The sequence below is a fragment of the Haliotis cracherodii genome, unplaced genomic scaffold (genome assembly GCF_022045235.1).
Source record: "Haliotis cracherodii isolate W230 unplaced genomic scaffold, xgHalCrac1.p SCAF_8, whole genome shotgun sequence".
Lineage (NCBI taxonomy): Eukaryota > Metazoa > Mollusca > Gastropoda > Lepetellida > Haliotidae > Haliotis > Haliotis cracherodii.
Window position 1 is genome coordinate 5884259 of NW_027266341.1, and position 19066 is coordinate 5903324.

Genomic DNA, 19066 nt, shown 5'->3' on the forward strand with positions numbered 1-19066 from the left:
TATACACGCCTCCTTAGAAATAAGATATGTGCATCTTGTGTAATGGTATTGCACGGGAATGGAATCTTTTTGTCCATGGAACTGTACAAATTGCCAATTATTTGTTACATGTTATTAGTTAGTAATACAAAAATCCAACACATACTTACATTCATGATCACATTACAACCAATTGCAGGGCGTGGGCGAAACTAACGTTGTATCTGTATCATTTCTTCAATATTTCAACTGAAAGTAGACACATGATGCACCAATAACTTGTACTCTGCCTTTGGTTTGCAGACACGATGTGGCTGTGGTACAGCTGCGAAACGTCTGAGGTACAGATGCGATACAAAAGCAACAGAGCCGCAGAATGGTAACCGTATGTGTCAGCTGCAGTATGTCCTAAGTACTAATCCAGTACGGTAACGAATTAAGCTGAATATTAACATCGAAGTAGGATCTGTATCCCAGTGTTCGGTGGCATTACCGCGTTACGACGACAATAGTTCCGCGAAACTACCGCAATAATCCGGCATGTAGTTGTAAAATTGCAATATGAGATATGAAGCTAGACATACATATAACGAACACGATTATACCTGCTCTAAAATTAGTTGCTCCATGTTCAAGCCCTTTCATAAGAACTGCTTCAGTCATATTGGCCATAACTAAAAAGGTATTCATGCATGTTTGCCACAAAAGATGTTTTACAATATATATCGTTGTTTTCAATTTGTTATTATATTTGTGTATTGTTTTCCATTCACGAACCGTGTGTATTTTCGCTATACTAGTACAGTTATGAATAGAATAGTGAGTTTCACATGGTTGTCTGTATTCAGGTTGTCTGTTATTCGTCGTCTTCATGGAGACGTGGCAATCTCAACCATCTACCGACTCAACAAACTTGAGAACAAGTACATTCGCTCATCAAACCACCTGTTCCTGGTGCGATGCAGAAACGACAATCTCGTACCTAAAGGCCTACAGCTAAGAAGCCCTGTCACCATCCCTGCAGCACGCACCATCCACCAGACAGCCTCGAAACACCCCGTCATAGAGCGGATACGCCGCCATAACCCTAGATACCATTACAAAATAACAAAACTACCTTCAATCAGTTCTTACAGAACACACCTACTCCATTCTTAGAAACATTTAGACCGACAGCAACCGCAACCAAGATTCTGCAACAAAAAAGACCCACATAACCAAATTCAACAAAGCAAGAAACAAACACACAACCATCAACCCACAAGAACATCTGCCATTGAAGACCACAGCAAGAACTTAGGCAGCAAGAGCCTTGAATCAGCAACACATTGCAGTCCTTTCCAAAGGGCTGAAGTTCTCACCAACCAGTTTCCGGGACAACAGCGATGAAATCATCGAGAAGAGCTTACAATACCTGGCCCGAGGGGGTTATGTTGACTTCCTGCGACACAAGATTGCCAGCATCCTGAACAGAGACAAACACCAAAAAACCCAGGAACACTTGAATAGCTTAAAATCCGACACTATCATCATCGCCCCAGCAGATAAAGCCAAGGCAACTGTCATGATGGATACCACCCAATCCAATGCTTTAACTGACAGCATCCTCAATATTCAAACGGGGGCACGGGTGGCCTAGTCGTCTTAGGCGCCGCAATTCCCTGTGCAGAGTTGCGTCCCTTTGGCACCCCAGATATCTATGATTGTGGGTTCGAATCCAGGTTCGCCCCGATTATGTTTCCAGGTTTGTCAGCACCATACCCGTGCTCGTGGGTTTCACCGAAGCGGTAAACGTCCTGTAAAGAACCTGCATCACTTTGGGCTTTCCTCCTACATTAAGCTGACACGCCGTGATATGACTGGACTACTCAGTCTGTTAAAAGCGGCGTTAAACACAACTCACTCACTCACTCACTCAATATTCACTCCACCTACAAGCAAGCTCAAGAAAGACCCTACCAACAGCCTACAGTAAGACCACAAGACCTCGCTCAACCAACTTCGGGACAACGACGAAATCGGCCCACCCTCCACGAAAAACACATCACATCACACCAAAGGAGCTTATGCTCGTGCAACCATAAAACGTCATAAAGAACCTGTCAAAATCTGGGTCCAGTCTGCTCCAGAGACACTGTCCATAACGATACGACTCAGTACTTCGCCCGCCTCCTCGCATCTCTTGGAAAGACTGTCAAGTCTCTTGTGGCAGATTCATCAAGATCCACGATACCCTCTAACCAGGCACCTCAATCAAACTCTGATATTGTCGACCTGTTCACCAATGTACCCCGGGACGAGGCCACTGATATCATCTGAACCTGCATTGATGAAATTCACCCATCCCTAGACACCCGCCTAACAACTGACAGAATTATCCGGTGTATACCCCCCTCTGCTAGTTCAGCAAAGTAGATGACACTTTTGTCATCCTACATCCCACCATTCCCCAAATCCACGCACGTTAACTCCCCTTCCTTGCTGTATTTGCAAAGTAAGATAATAACAACAAGCTCCAGACCACTGTTTACCGTTTACCAACCCACATAGATCAGTATCTTCACTTATGCCTCAACCATCCACCTCAAGTCAAGAAAGGAATCATATCAACCCTGGTATGGCGAGCTCACAATATCTGTTCTACCAAGCAGCATCTTACTACGCAACTAAACCATCTCAAACAACATTTCACTCTGTAACAAACCTCTACCCCGAACAGCTTGTGCAACATACAATACAGAGCACCACCAAGAAAACCAAGAAATCTCCCCGTCAACGATCAGCACCTTTTGTGTTCAGCCTCCCCTGCTTTGAAACTGTTAGCCACAAAATCCGTAGACTAACGAAACAGGCCAACATTGATGTAGTTATCAAGGGAAGTAACAGCATTCAGGACACCATTAAAACCACCATCCAGGCATCACATTCCATGTAATTGTGGAGAAGCTTACATTGGCAAAACATCAAGGCCCCTCAAAACCCGAATTTAAGAACATGAAAGCTTATTCTCCAAAGCTAACTCAATGTAAGCTCCATCAGACCATATCCGTGACAACGTGATCAAGGCTATTACATAACCCTGTGTACCATCAACTCATCAAAGACCCCAAGTCATTATCCTTTTGTTTCTACATATACGTGTTCACCTTATGTCACTCCTCCTGTGCAACTAACAGGCTTCTCCAATCCAGTGTAACTACTTCCGAATCTGCCTCACACCTATATATATGCTTGTCAACCACATCCTGTACATCACTTGCTTAACAACGGTGTTAGAACTATAACGAAACGTCACACCTAATTGTAATAACGAAGTTGTGCATTCATCTATCCTATCCTTACTTATATTTTTGAACATCTTGTAGTCGGCATGTTACGTTTGGCGTGACGTGTCACTTACAACAAGAAAAACAGAAGCAATTACCGCTTACAGCATTGCCAGCAATTTAACATTCTGAGTTGTCACCTCTTCACGAATACATCGACACTGAAACAGATAACAGGACATTGCTGTTTGAATTGAAATAAGGATTTATTACTTACAATAATTCCTTTGTCAAGTTATATACATATCAATTAGGTAATTATGGTAACGGACCGTTGTCATTCAACCCTGCGTAGATTTTTTTGTAGGAAATACAAAATAGCATGACACGTTCAGTACTGTTTTCTTATGGGCATTAAATTTCAAGAAAAATATTTTAAAAGACATGGATATATGATTCAGAAATGAACACTACAGCCCTTCTAGGTTTTGAGTTATGCTTCGGTAATGAAATGAACCTGTATGTGGGTTAAGTTGCCATGGAACAACAAAGGGAACAATTTCAGCATGCGTTTGAAACATTATTATGCGAAGTGTCATAATAAAATATTAAACGGTTTTGAAGTTAACTCCGGAAACGAATTCTACACATACGTCCGCTTTGTTGCAATGGAAGTACAAGAAATTATTATTTCAGAAATTTCAAAATACCACAAGTTACCAGTTTGGCATGTTTGATACAGTTTCAAAGATTCATAATAAAATACAACTATTGTCCAGTTTCCGAGTTATGCCCAGGAAACAAAACGTGACGCACAGCCGCACAGTCAGATGGACAGTACCATTCCCACATCCCTCTCCCACTTTGTGACGGGGGAGAATAAGAAGACAGCGTTGGGCGATTTTAAAGTACTTCTGTCCCGTCCAAAATAGATTTACAGGTCACTGTGATAACGCCAGATTATTCTTATTACTTCAGCAAACAAACAAAATGCAAAATCAATACTGGAAACGTTATTGTTATATCTGTCCCAGTTGGATATTCACTTACGAAGATGATAATTCATAACTGATGCACTGAAGGAGCCGGCCTAGGTTCGTGCGGTCAATGAAAACTGTGATTTAGTCCAGCACGGATCAACGAGGTCGATTTCTTGACGTAATGTTATGTTAACATCATCATACTGAATAACATAGGCACAAATACCACATGTAATACGAGGGCCATTCAATATATAACCAGCCTAACCTTTTTGTTACTGCTCGTCACTACTTCTTTTTCCACATAATCACCATTGAGGTCTATGCACTTTGTCCAGCGATGTGTGAGAGCTAAAAGCCCGTTGTGATAGAAACCATGGGGTTGTTCGTGTAACCACCCCTCCACTGCTGTCGTGAGTTCTTCATCGGACCGGAAATAACGTCCACGCAGTTCTTTCTTCAAGTTTGGGAAGAAAAAGTAGTGGCTTGGTGCCAGGTCTGGTGAGTAATGTGGATGAGTCAATCCTTTGAACCCGTTCCGCTTCACTGCGGCAACCGCAAGTCGACAGGTGTGCACTCTGGCATTTTCATGTTGGAGCAGCACACCTTTTGTGATCTTTCCACGACGTTTGGCAAGAATAGCAGTCCGCAAACGGTCCATGAGATCGGAGTAGTACTCTCCAGTAATAGTCTGGCCACGTGGCAAGTAGTCAATGAGCAAGACCCCTTTGGTATCCCAAAAGATGGTTGCCATGACTTTGCCAGCCGATGGTTGAGTCTTAAACTTTTTGGGACGGGGTAAAGCAAAGCCAGTCCACTGCTTACTCTGTTCTTTGGTTTCTGGGTCATAGTGGTGTACCAAGGTTTCATCACCAGTAACAATTCTCTCCATAAAGTTGTCTGCATCCCGACTGCATTGTATCAAAAGTGCCTGACACATTGACGCATGTACAGCTCGTGAGCTCACGTGGCTCATCTTCCAGGTTCACCCGACCCCTCTTAAATTCTGCAACCCAGAATTTGACCTGTGCATACGATGGTGCACTGTCACCATAAACATCTGACAATTCATCATGTATCTCCTTTCCCGGTTTCCCTTTTAAGTAGAGGTACCTAATAACAGCCCTGTATTCAAAATTTGACGAAAATTTGGCAGAATCTACCCATGCCATCTTTATAGATCACGTGTGTGACGACAAATACAATTTCCTCAGTCTATGCACGTGACATACATTGGTGCACAGCACGTGACAAACATTAAACCGTTAAGATCTGATAAATAGCTTAGGCTGGTTATATATTGAATGGCCCTCGTAGCACCCCGCCAATCTCATAGTATCTATGTACAGCAGCCAGCAGGACCAAAACAAAATGACAGTATGTAATGAAGACTTCAACCCTGCATCCTAGCTTCACTTGGTCGTTAGACTATCATGGTAATGGTCAGGATCAATTGAAGATCTTTTAGAAAATAATTGAGTTTTATTTTCTGAATCAATACCAGCTTTATTTAGGCCACTTGAGCTACACTTATTCTTTTCACTTCGGAAACACCTGAGTTCAGTGTAAAAGTGACCATTGCTCAAAATTGGATCATATAAGGCCAGTATGTTAAATGTGGGAGAAATCTGCCAAAAGCACGTATCAGGTAAATGTCAATTTCTATCGTGTAGTGTATAAGAACACTCCATAAAATTCGTTCAAAGAGAGATATATTGATGGGTCCAGAGACGACCAAATCCCTCACAAAACTAAGGAATGACTTTCTTATTATTCTTATTTTCTTATACACAAGTGGAACTAATGCCATGTGGATTCTTAAAAACGCAAAGTACTTGCGGAAGTCAGCGTGCAGTAGCCAATACGGTAGCAGACTATAGTGGCACGAATCGTCAATGCCCAACATCCATAGAATGCCATTGCCAGCAATGAGCCAAGACCTTCCCCCAACACGTCTTGGACATGATAGGGGAGTGGGGTGGGGATGTGTGCGTTAATGGCATAGGCCACGTTGGCTAAACTTGACCAGCCTCTGCAAAAGGAGTGGGACAGACTTCCAATAACCGACACTGGTAGAATCATATGCCTCCACCTTACTGCTATCGCCCTTCAAAAGATCTACTGCCATACTTCACTACCGGTTGTAATGTGTTTTTTGAAGGGTATATATATGAAGGGAATTTCGAAATATAACACATCCGTGGCCAAAATGATGTACAATTTCGTTCCCTTTTTTAACTTGCACCACATGTTTGCGTGTGTTTATGACCTATTCCACCGGTTGGGCATGATACGCATACCTGTTTGCGCATCATCACTATTTGCTAATGTGCTAATGACAAAGTCAGACTCGTACAGTGGACTCTGCTTTTAGTTGATATTTCTGTTGATTGTGCAAAGTGTTTTGTAGCTTTTCTTAACACAATATTTATGATTCCTAATTGCTCTTCTTGTAGGCTTGGGTGGCCAAGTCGTTCAGACGCAACAATTCGCCACAATTCGATGTGTAAAGTTGCGTCCCTTAGGCCCGTCAGAATCCTGTGGTCACGAGTTTGAATTCCAGCTTCGGCCTAATAACGATTCTGGGGTTTTCAGCACGATATCAGTTATCTGTTTCACTAACGTCTATGACCTGCATCACTCCAGTGTTTCTCTCCCTATCAAGATGACATATCGGGATATAACAACTTTTATGCATAGCCAGCTTATTTGTAATTACACTTCGCAAGGAATAATCTCAATTCATTTGATCAACATGTGCTAAAACACGACAAAGACGCAAGATTATGGAGATTATGACAACTCCCACTGCAACTAAGTCTTTTAATTTTCACTAGGGTTTTAGCTTCGGAAGTGCCTGGTGAATTTCTCTAACAGTGTATGTTGTGTGGTAGTCCACTCCGATGCTTACGGGTGATTTTAAGTCTTTTTTAATGAGAAATATATGACTGCTCTTTGCAGAATGTGTGCCACACCAACGTTGTTGAGATTATACGTGAACGCAGTAAAGGAGACATTCTGGATGGCGTTTCCATTTTAGCCTCAGCAGTTGTAGTTCACACAGCAAAAAAAGTGTAGGTTTCCGTCTTCCGGAAACCTTCCGGAAACCTTCCGGATACCTTCCCATTTTGGATCCGGCCCGGATACCTTCCGGAAACCTTCCGGAAACCTTCCAAAAAAAATGTCAAAATTTGGGGGGTGCATTTTGTTCACTTAAGTGTGAAACACATAAAAAAATTAACTTGAAAATACCAAGCAATTTGAAGGTTGTTGAAGGCATCTGGAAGGTTTCCGGAAGGTATCCGGATGCAAATTTTCTTCATGACTTGCTTCTGGTAAATAATGTTAGCCTGTGCATTACAGATACCTGTTGTAATATTCTGTGTTATTTGAATGGTAAATATCCTCCTAAAACATTTTTGAAGAAGAAAATTGTTCAATTTCAAATTTTGTCCTTTTTGGATGTTAATGGTATTTAATGAACAAACATCAGTTCTTGTATAATGATATCCTTAAATTTCATGTCCAGACTTCTAGTTTGTACTGAGAAAAAGAAAAAGTCATTGACAATGTGCTCACTTGGGCCTTTGGTCCTAGTGAGATGATAATAAGACTATTTGTAACGGTACATGTACCAAAATACTAACTTCATTGACATTTGCCTCACCCTAGTTTTATGGTACTACAGTAAGCTCTTCCTCAGTTACTGTGAATTATTTTATTAAAAGGGATTGACAGTTAATTTGACACTGGAGTTGTAACCACTGCACATATATGTGTATTCAAATAATATAACAACGATGTGCTTAATACTTCACAAATATCTCCAGAAATAGGCATTTTAGTTATAATTGCAGAAATACTTTATGAATGACCCCTTCACTGTTGCCTTGATCTTACACTTCAACCCCTCATGAGTTATCACTTTTGAGTGTGAATTTGACCTTCAATATCAGTGATAAATATTTCAAAAACATTTCAAAGAGCTATCCAGCACATAAACCAAATATGCAGTCCTTTGGTAGAATTCAACATATCATTGACCAAAATATGGAAGTAATGTAACCAGTATATGTATAAGAGTTACTAAGACTTCTGTAGAAAAGGCAATTTAAGGGAAAATGAAGTATATATAGATCACACACGACCTTTTTCCAACTTTGACCCCTGCCCAAAGGAAGAGTTAGACCACAAACAAACTTTTGTCTGGTTGTGACTTTAACCTTTGACATAACAGATTAATGTGTCATCAGACGTTTTCAGAGCAAAGGAAACATGTGTTATCTATCTTGAGATGTCCAAGCAATGCATGGTTTCATAAGATAAGTGTGGCTATTAAACTGAGGCAAAATCATGAAACATCCCCAATTACACAGCTGGTAAATGAAACATAAGCTACAATCAAATTATCAATTTCTTTTATTCATATGCCTATAGTATATCGCACATTGAACAGTGTTCACATGATGGTTCCTCATGCAGTATGCAATTTCATCCTATTCTTCAATACTCATAACAGAGTGTGATAACTGTTCGCTTGACAGTACCCACGGATTATGTTCACCAGTTCAGATAACTTACTTTCCCTCAATCCTCCTTTTCTTTCTATATTGCCATGGATGAACAGGAACCAGAATGAGGGGATAACAGTTAGACTCTATCTCTGCTGCATTGTGTTAGTAGAATTGTGAACTTTCCATTTGGTGTTTGGGTCCACATTTAAAGACAATTAGTCCCATTTATCATTCCTTTCAAGTGTTTACAAGAATTTCCTGAATGTCCTGGAAGAATTACACTCCAGCTTGGCATTGGTTGGTCTTCTCACATTAGCCAGACCAGCCTTTGTGTGTCCCAGTACCATTTGGCATACAATTTCTCGGTCGGCCTCCATTGAAATAACAGGACCCTCATCATCGCTGTCTGCAAATCACCTCTGATATCTGAAGGGGTGCAGCCTCTGTTTAGGACTCCCTTGTCTGGTCCTTCCAGACTGTCAACCTGGAGTACTCATCCAGGGATCTCAAGCAGGACTTCAGTTTCTGCAGCATTATGTAAAAAGATTTTAGCAATCAAAAAGAATTGTTGCCACATGTACTTACAGATAGAAGGCAGCAAAATCACTTAAGTTGTCATATGTGAGTCTTGTTATATGCTAAACATTTAAGATAATCACATCTCAAATCTCAACCAGGCAAACCAGTGACTAATGTTATGAACTCGGTCCAGACAAACCGATGATAACTATTATGGACAATATCCCACATCAGTGTGGTATGATTACATGTGATCAATGAGCCTACTCAATCACAACCTTATCTATTAATTAGGCTTGGAATGCTGGGAATCTTTTTAAGAGATGTCATTTAGTGATTGTTTCAACTCATCAACATGGAAAAATATATATTCACAATCCTTGTCATATAGCCAAACTATTGCTGGATGCAGTGTTAAATAAATGATTTGGCTTTAACACTGCTTTGAACAGTATTCCAGATATATCACCGCATGTTAGTTTGATGTGGGAAGAAAGTCCTAAGTGATGCAGGTCTTTGATGAATCCCACGAGTATGTGTATAATGCTGACAAACCTAGCAACATAATCGGGGAGAACCAGGATTTGAACCCATGACTATAGGTTTCTGCTAAGCCCAAGAGATGCAACTCTGCACAGATAATTGTAGTGCCTTAGATAATAGGACATCCGTGCCTACAGCGATAAGGAAAAACAAACTGAAGACATATTTGCAAAATAACCATATGAACCAAACAGAATAATTTCAAAATATTTACCACTCACTGTTGCTCTTCTATGGTCCTTCTTTGCATTGATGCTGCACGGATGACTGTCTCTTTTATTCATCCGGACATTCTATAAACATAAGTAGCATTCACATCACAGAAATGTCCAAACTGTACATGTTGTACATTTGATTCAAATGAAAAGACCCTGGTTGTGATTCCGACTTAGAACTACCCTAATCATAATAATTCATGTCAAACATTCAGAGATGACATTTATCCCCATATTTAACAAATGTTAAAACAATATTTTGACAACAAAGTCAGGGTCATTCAACACATACATTACATAGGAAATAACTTGTTCGACAATGCAGAGAGATCCTCACCGAGGTGAATATCATTCCATGAATTATTGCCACATTTTCTTGAAATGCAGATTAATGCAATGCAGTATTTACTTTTATTTCTAGGCTATTTGTTTGGCTTTTCCATGGCACTGTTTTGACAGAGATCTAACCTTCATATGACACTTTGTTCAGAAATGATATAAATAAGAGAATACTTTATTATTCCAGAGAAAATTTGGGTTACATAGTAAAAGCACAGAGAAACAAGTATAAGATTCATGATTTAAGTTAAATACACTCGACCCGTGAAGATTCCGGGGTAGACTAGGTCTTCAGCAACCCATGCTTGCCGTAAAAGGCCATTATGCTTGTCGTAAAAGGCGACTAACGGGATCGGGTGGTCAGACTCTCTGACTTGGTTGATGCATGTCATTGATCTAAATTCCGTGGCTCGATGCTCATGATATGAATCACTGGGTTGTCTGGTCCAGACTCGATTATTTACAGACCGCCTCATATAGCTGAGTGCGGCGTTAAACAACAAACCAACCTAAATACACTCATACATACACACACAAACACAACATCCAAACACCAGGGTTAGAAATTGGCACTAGTCATTTTGACATTTTAAAGGTTTTGCTATATGCTATCATTTTAAGACTAGTGGACTGAAAGTGTTAGTTTCTACCGCTGCAAACACTAATCAACTATTGAATTGAGTGGTCAGACTAGGTTGTCATCATACTCTGAGGGCATGGATCTTTGCTGAAAATAACAATCACTAGATTGCCTGGTCCATGTTCAATTATTTACAGGCTGCCATCACAGAGCTGGACTATTGTGAGTGTGATGTTTCACATTACATTGAAATATACCATGATGAATACATGTAGCTTGTATTTATCACAAACAAAAATACTCACTCAATACTTGGTATCCTCCCTGAGGATGTCTGTGAACCTCCCCACAAACCCTGAACATGCTGAAACAGAAAACAACTAACTTGTCTTTATCCTTTCAATGTTTCAGTGTGAATTTGTTAAAGATTGATAAGCTGTCATTATTCATTGTAATCCATATCTCACTTTCAGGTGGTTCAGGTGGCAACACATGATTGGAATTGAATGCCACGTTTTGTTTGACATGCACTTTGCAAGATTTATACCCTTGGTAACTAACCCTCATCATCAAATCCCAGCGTTATGTTGAGAATAAGGACACGACCCTTAAAAGTCCTGCACCTGTAGCTCTTATGCAATCCCAAATAGAAATACCATGTCACAACAAACACTTGATCATAATAATAACAAATGGTTTCCGAAAACAACAAAACTAAAAGGGCCCTTGACGTTTACAGTAGTAACATGGAGATCAGGAAAATATCTAAATCAATCCATTCCATAAGATCTCTGTATAGAAATCATGGAACATTATGTCTCGAAGCCCTGCTACGTACCTGGCATCTGCAAGCTGCTCTTCCTTCCTTCGGCTGTCAATCGAGTTTTCGAAATACTTGACGTCCTCGTTGTGGATGGATCAGGTGGATTTCGACCGGGATTTCCGAGTTAGAGGTGATTGAGAACAATGTATCGATACACGAGGTAAGCATATCGCAATGAAGCATCACGGTGTACATCGATTACACGAGGTTTGAGTGTTTGTTTACATTTGTGTTCCAAAATGGCGCCCTCGGCCATACAGGGAATTATGGGTAGACTTGCTTGTCCCGGAATAACACGAGTTGGTCACGAATGACGAGCGGTCATTTCTGCAGCAGTTACGGAAAGAGACGAGGTCGGCCGATTACAGTTCATACAGGCCATATTGGGAGCCGCGGGGATTTCGACAGTATGTATTAGGAAGTATACCTATGTGGTGTATGGAATATGCGTTTGCCTACCATGCCAGGCAGTGTGACAAGGGATATTCCAGCGGATGTAATATTCCTACAGCAGAAATGTTTCACAACCTCGATTGCAGGGAGCTGAAGATGTGACATATTCAGACAGAGACCATAATACATAGACTGTTATATGGTCTCTGATTCAGGTAAGGAATATGTTAATAATATTGATCACGTATTAAAGTTATTTATCTTCTGAAAGCCACTTATTCTGTTTATATATGTTAGTAAATGTGTAATTTAATTTTTGTAGGATAAGCAATCTACCTAACTTATGTTAATCCTTGCTAATGTATATGATGTAGAAATATGTTTGCTTTTTTTATATTCCTTTATCTAGATACTCTATAGTGACTCATTTTTTTAGTTCATACCGTACCGACTAAACTTACTTTTGCAGGTGTGAATAATCAAGAACAAATTAAATGACAGGAGTTTTGCAACAGTGAACATTGTGAAGTGGAAGATAAGACATTTGAAAGGTATGGATATTTTCACTTGAACTTGTTGAAGAATACCGTGATGACAACTTTATCATGTTGGGAATTTTGGCGGTGGGGTAGCCTAGTGGTTGAAGTGCTGAAGACCAAGGTTCGATTCTTGTCATGGGTACAATGTGTGAAGTCTATGTCAGGTGTCCCTTGCTGTGGTATTGCTAAAAACAGCGTAAAACCATATCCACTCATTTGGGGATTCCGGGTTGGAATTGGTCCCCATCAACCTATGCTAGTTGTAAGAGAGGGTTATACTATAAAGGGAAATAGTACCTCGCCTACTATTGCCTGGTGAAAACAGCACCTTGTTATTTTTTTTACCTTGGGTCTGAATATGCCCGAATACATGAAATTAAACTTGCATGGTCACTTGTAAACACAAATAACTGAGAAATGTTCAAAAAGGTTTACATTAAAAACTAGCATCTACTTTCCGACTCTGATTTGGAGATGCAACTAAACTTATTGTGAAAATATAATATGCTTTGATTTCTTTGAAGTAAAATAAATGCAATTAAACTTGCAAACACAAATAATTGTTAAATGTTAGTCACCTAAAAATAGTTTACATTAGAAATTAGCCTCTGCTCAAATTTACTCATGATTCTGATTGGGAGGTGCAACTAAACTTATCATTGAAAGATCACATGCTTTGAAGTTTTAAGTAGCTTTACTCAGATTAGCTCAATGTCAAGCTGAACCTGATTCTGGCGAAAATGTCAAGAAACTGGACAACAGGTATACTATATATGTCATATTTATTTTAGTAAGTAGGAAATAAATAGTAATTTTATAGAAATTTCATTTATATATATTTCGGCCAGGAATCAACATGTCTCTCCAGATAAAAGACAACAATTGGTAGCCTTTTTTGCCAAAACAAGGTGCTGTTTTCGTTGGAGAAATCAGTGACATTTTGCTGAGGTGCCGTTTTAGCCTCACCCATAAGAGATAACCTAATAGAGCAGGTGATCAGGCTCAGTGACCTGGTTCATGGCATCTGACAGTGACCATCTAACAGTGTGGATTGATGTTCACAATATCAATCACTGGATTGTCTAGAATTTTGGACCTACCTTTAGAATACAGTACCTAACTTTTCAAACAGGTCACAGTATCCTGTGATGTAATTCGTAGTATTCTGTTGCCTGGCACACTGGCAAAACAATGCATTGTGATGTCAGGGGTCATTGGATGTGCATATATATGCTCTTTTCAGTGGTCTATCGTCTCCACACACTATGTTGTTGCATGAGTTTAAATTATTTGTTTACTAAATATTGTTTTAAACATTTATATGTGAACTGGATGGGTAAACAAGCAAAAACTTATTTGAATACCGCTCCAGAATTAGAATACAATATGATATGACAAAAGTACAGTCAAGGAATACAATTATATACATGTTCTTATTATAGAAACTACGTTGTCGGCGCTGTCAGGTCGCATTTTTAGTAGTAATAGTGTACTGCAATATACGGCAAGGAATAGTATTATAAATTTAAGATGCTATGTACAATCACAAAACCTATTGGATAGCTGAATGTAGTCTTCTACTGATTTAAGAATTTCTAAGTTTATTTTTGACGTCCTTTCAGGATTACCTAATAGAATTGAATTTAGATCATATCCCTTAACATAATAGTACATATTCTGTCTTAAATCATTGTAATTTGGACATATGAGAAAGAAGTGAAGTGCATCTTCAGTGTGATGGCCACAGCTACATGCAGGATTATCTTATAAATATTGCCTGCGGATGCACATTTTATAACAAGTGCTTGTTTATTTTCTATATACTTTTATTTCATTTTTTACTTATTACAGTGGTTAAAATGATTATAAATATAAATTGAAACTAATAATGTGCAATAAGCGGGTTATAGCTGAAACGACACCTTAGCAAAACAGCACTGACTGGCGAAATACTCGCCGAAAGCGAAAACGGCGATTATTACTTGACGAAAATGACACCTTATTTTTTTTTTTACCTTGGTAAAATAAATGAAATTAAACTAGGATTGATAACTTGCAAAGACCAATAATTGTGAAATGTTAAAACAAGTTTACAATAGAAATTAGCCTCTACTCCAACTTATCCTATACCTGACTCAATTTATTGTGATAACATGCTTTGAAGTAAAATATATGGAATTAAACACACATCGTCTCATACAAACACAAATGCATGTAGTTGTTAAACGTTGAAACAAGTTTACCTTCGAAATTAGTCCCCTACTCCAATTTACTCACCGACTCTGATTGGCAGACACAGTCACTTGTTGTGAATGTATTTTTCACTTTAAAGTTTAAAGTACTCAATGTCAAGCTGAAACTGTATTTAAGAATCCTAACATGGTGCAATTTTTCACAATGGCCTTTCGATGTGTCATTTGAACATGTTGAAAGGTTTTACAAGGGATATTTGTAACCCAATACTTTCCGTAACGGGCAACAATGCTCGTCTAAAGAGTTGACTAACGCCATCAGGTGGCGATCAGGTTCGGTGACTTGGTTGATGCATGTCATTGATCCCAATTGTGTGGGTCGATGCTCATGATGTCAATCACTGGACTGTCTGGTCCAGACTCGATTATTTACATATAGCCGGAATATTGCTTGAGTGCAGCATAAAACAGCAAACCAAATCATAAGTGTGGGATGAATGATTTGAAATTAGCAAGTTTAATGTGACCTTCAATCACTACAACCTGATCTGAGTCTTGAAAAGATAAGACTTTGATTCAGTGAAAATTTGCATCATGATAGTTTCAACTGTAGATACAGTTAATCTGTTTTTTGTACAGTTTCTGTTTATTCAATATATATTTTGTTCAAATAAGCTTTGCCTCTTCACCAACCCTATTCCTCTTTTGGAATAAATAGTGTCTAATAATTCAAACACCATCACCATCATCCTAGTGAACACAACAAAGAAATGCACATCAAAAACGTCATTATTATTATTTCTGATCTCTGATAAATTAGAAAAAAACTGTTATCCAGCAAGATACATTTTCTTGGTCCTAAGAAGCATGTTACATAGTAAACTGACTCGATAAGTTGAATAGCAGTTGTAAAGGCACAACTGACTAAGCCGTCACTACTCAATTAAGTAATTAACAGACAATTGCAAGTACTAATACCCACCCGACACTAATTGCCCTGTTAATCGCTAGTCCACAATGAGTTGACATTGAGTTCATTTTGCTAATTAGCTGTTTTTAGAGTAGCAAGGTAATAAACATCAAAGGTGGGGCAGGCTTTGATCATGTGTTCTGTAGAAGAGATGATGTCACTTGTTTTATGTTTATTTAGGATTAGCTACATCCCTTGATGCTACCAAGGCAGCCCTTGAGATTATCAGACAGTTTGGCTAGACACAAACTGATGTCTCCCTTGTAGCACACTATGTGTCAGACACAGACTTTGACCACTCTGTGCAGATGCATATCAATGCATAAAGAACATTGGGTAGATGATTCAACAATGCCACACAAGTCAAAGTTGGGTTTCACTGTATTTAGAAACAGACGATGGATCCAAAACTTTATAACAGTAATTATGATTAATTTAAACTTTGCCAGGCCAATATTTTGGCAGATTTGCATGTTATTGTTAATCTTCATTTAGTTAATTTTCAAAAAAGATAGGATGAATGATAAAATATGATAATGAGTCATGAATATTTGAATTCAGATCAGAACAAACAGGGAGGGTCACCCCAAAATGTCTCTCTAGGGGAGACTTTTGACAAAATGGACAATAAAATATAAAGTGCTTTGCATTTTCTTTCAGTGAGGGTTGTGTCAAAAATGAATGAGAACATACCGGTAATACATGACCGGCCCCTTTAATGTAATATACATAGTTTTTAGTTGATGGTTCAGGTTGTACTTTTCAGTTGAATTTCTTATCACTGTCTATGATGGACTACCAATTAACGGTAGATATTTAATATCCATAATAACTTAGATAAATGCTTCTACAGTCTCATCCTAATTTGTCAAAATTTGAATTTCAATATAGCTTCCATTAATGAATTAATGAATTTGGTGAGAATATCTATTGTCTGAATTCCTAATATACTTTCTTTTGTATTTGGTGTGCAAGGGTAGCCTAGTGAGTGAAACAGTCTCTGAAACCCGGGTTCAATTCACCACATGGGTACAATGTGTGAAGCCCATAGCTGGAATATTGCTAACAAGCTGCATGAAACTATACCAACTCACTCGCTCATTATGTTGTATTTTGAGATCACTTACATGACATGTGTTTTGATAATTATGAATAGTTGCATTTATGTATTTATGTATAAGAACCTATGTAACTTAGTTTTGCATAGTCTTGTTTACCCTTCCTTACATGTTGATGTAATGCAAACACTCAAGCAAAATTCAGGTGAACCTTGTGGTACTGTTTTCGAAGACCGCATACATTTTTGTATTTTCTGAACACTTTTCTGTTTGCAATCCTTATTTACATGTTCAAAGATTGGTTAAATATCAGTTGCAAGATAAATTGTCAATACCTCACTGTTGAGAAAACAACTTTAAACATTTGTAAATATGTGTGTGTTTCATAACTTTTGACTAACAAGTTTCTAAAGATGTTATGAAATGTTTCAGGTACCTGGATTTCACAATCTGACACCAGCTACATTTAAGAAGATCTTGCTCACACAATTCAGACAAGGGACTCGCCGGAAGATGAACAGTACTCCTGATAACAAACAGCAGATTCACCTCAGAAAGTGATGATTCTGAACGAATAATGCCACATCAGTGTGACTGTAGGTGGTTTTATTATGGCACTAATGAAGTCTGAATGAATTTATGCCAAAGCACTGTGACTATGTCCAGGTTGTGTACACCGATGCTGACCATACAAATCTGAATGACTTTTGTGGTTTACTGCAGAAACATAATTGACTTTAGTTATTCTTCTTCAATAAAATTCTTCTGAGATTTGAATAATTTGTTTATTTAGAAAATGGCATTGAAGCGTCTGTTCTGTAAGGCCTTGCAAACACCACTGGTTACTCAATGCTAGTTCCTCTTCTTGCTTGATCAAATTTCAATTTGTGATATGTACCAATGAAATGCCATATAATCAATAAATAAGATTTTTTTTCCAAAAACATGATTTGTTTTGCTTCATTAGCATAAAGATATATAATACTGATCAGCCATAACATAGGTGCTGAACAAATATGAAATGTACTAATGCCCTGAATGTTTTCCTACTATAAATACTTAACAAAAGTTGTAGTTCCACCATAGTAGACAAATGACATTGATATTTTTTCTGTACTTTATTTAGGTGTTTTATATGGATGCCATTAGTCTTATGCACCAATTTGGGACAATTGTATTCTGTTTTATATTCCCATGAAACTACACTGTCCCGATATAACAAGTACTGATACCGTTCCAAACTAATCTGTTAATCTCACCAGGGCCAAATGCCAAAGCACATAGCCAATGACTTTCCATTTTTTTCTGAGTGAGAATGCTGTTTTGCCACTTTTAGCAATATTGCAACAATATCATGGTGGCGGACACCAGCAATAAGCTTCACACATTGGACCTATGTCGCAAAACAACTTGTGAACAATGCATGCCCACATATCTCAGTTTGAGGAGGATATTTACCATTAAAATAACACAGAATATTACAACAGGTACCTGTAACTTTTTCTTTTTCTCAGTACAAACTGGAAGTCTGGACATGAAATTTAAGGATATCATTATACAAGAACTGATGTTTGTTCATTAAATACCATTAACATCAGAAAAGGACAAAATATGAAATTGAAAAATTTTCTTCTCCAAAAATGTTTTAGGAGGATATTTACCATTAAAATAACACAGAATATTACTACAGGTATCTGTAATGCACAGGCTAACATTATTTACCAGAAGCAAGTCATGAAGAAAATTTGCATCCGGATACCTTCCGGAAACCTTCCAGATGCCTTCAACAACCTTCAAATTGCTTGGTATTTTCAAGTTAATTTTTTTATGTGTTTCACACTTAAGTGAACAAAATGCACCCCCCAAATTTTGACATTTTTTTTGGAAGGTTTCCGGAAGGTTTCCGGAAGGTATCCGGGCCGGATCCATAATGGGAAGGTATCCGGAAGGTTTCCGGAAGGTTTCCGGAAGACGGAAACCTACACTTTTTTTGCTGTGTCAATCTTACGGCATTGTCCAAAGTGAACGTCTGTCGATCCGGAGTTGATGCTTATCAATGGGCCCTTTCTTAAAACGTCAATCAGGATAGCGCTACTGCAGAAGGTTTCAAGTTATACAAGTCATAGGATTCTTAAGACATATTGTTTTGGACACAA

General features: G+C 38.5%; 1 long non-coding RNA gene across 2 annotated transcripts; it reads right to left on the reverse strand.

The window, feature by feature from the left end:
* Positions 1–8845: 8845 nt before the first annotated feature.
* LOC139449908 (uncharacterized) lies at positions 8846–11876 on the reverse strand. Of its 2 annotated transcripts, XR_011652199.1 has the most exons (4): positions 11774–11876; positions 11241–11299; positions 10016–10094; positions 8846–9264 (listed from the first exon to the last, which is right to left on the reverse strand). It is a non-coding gene; the product is annotated as an uncharacterized lncRNA (long non-coding RNA). The 2 variants fall into 2 exon arrangements; XR_011652198.1 differs by lacking the exon at positions 11774–11876 and having other exon boundaries at positions 11241–11581.
* Positions 11877–19066: the final 7190 nt, after the last annotated feature.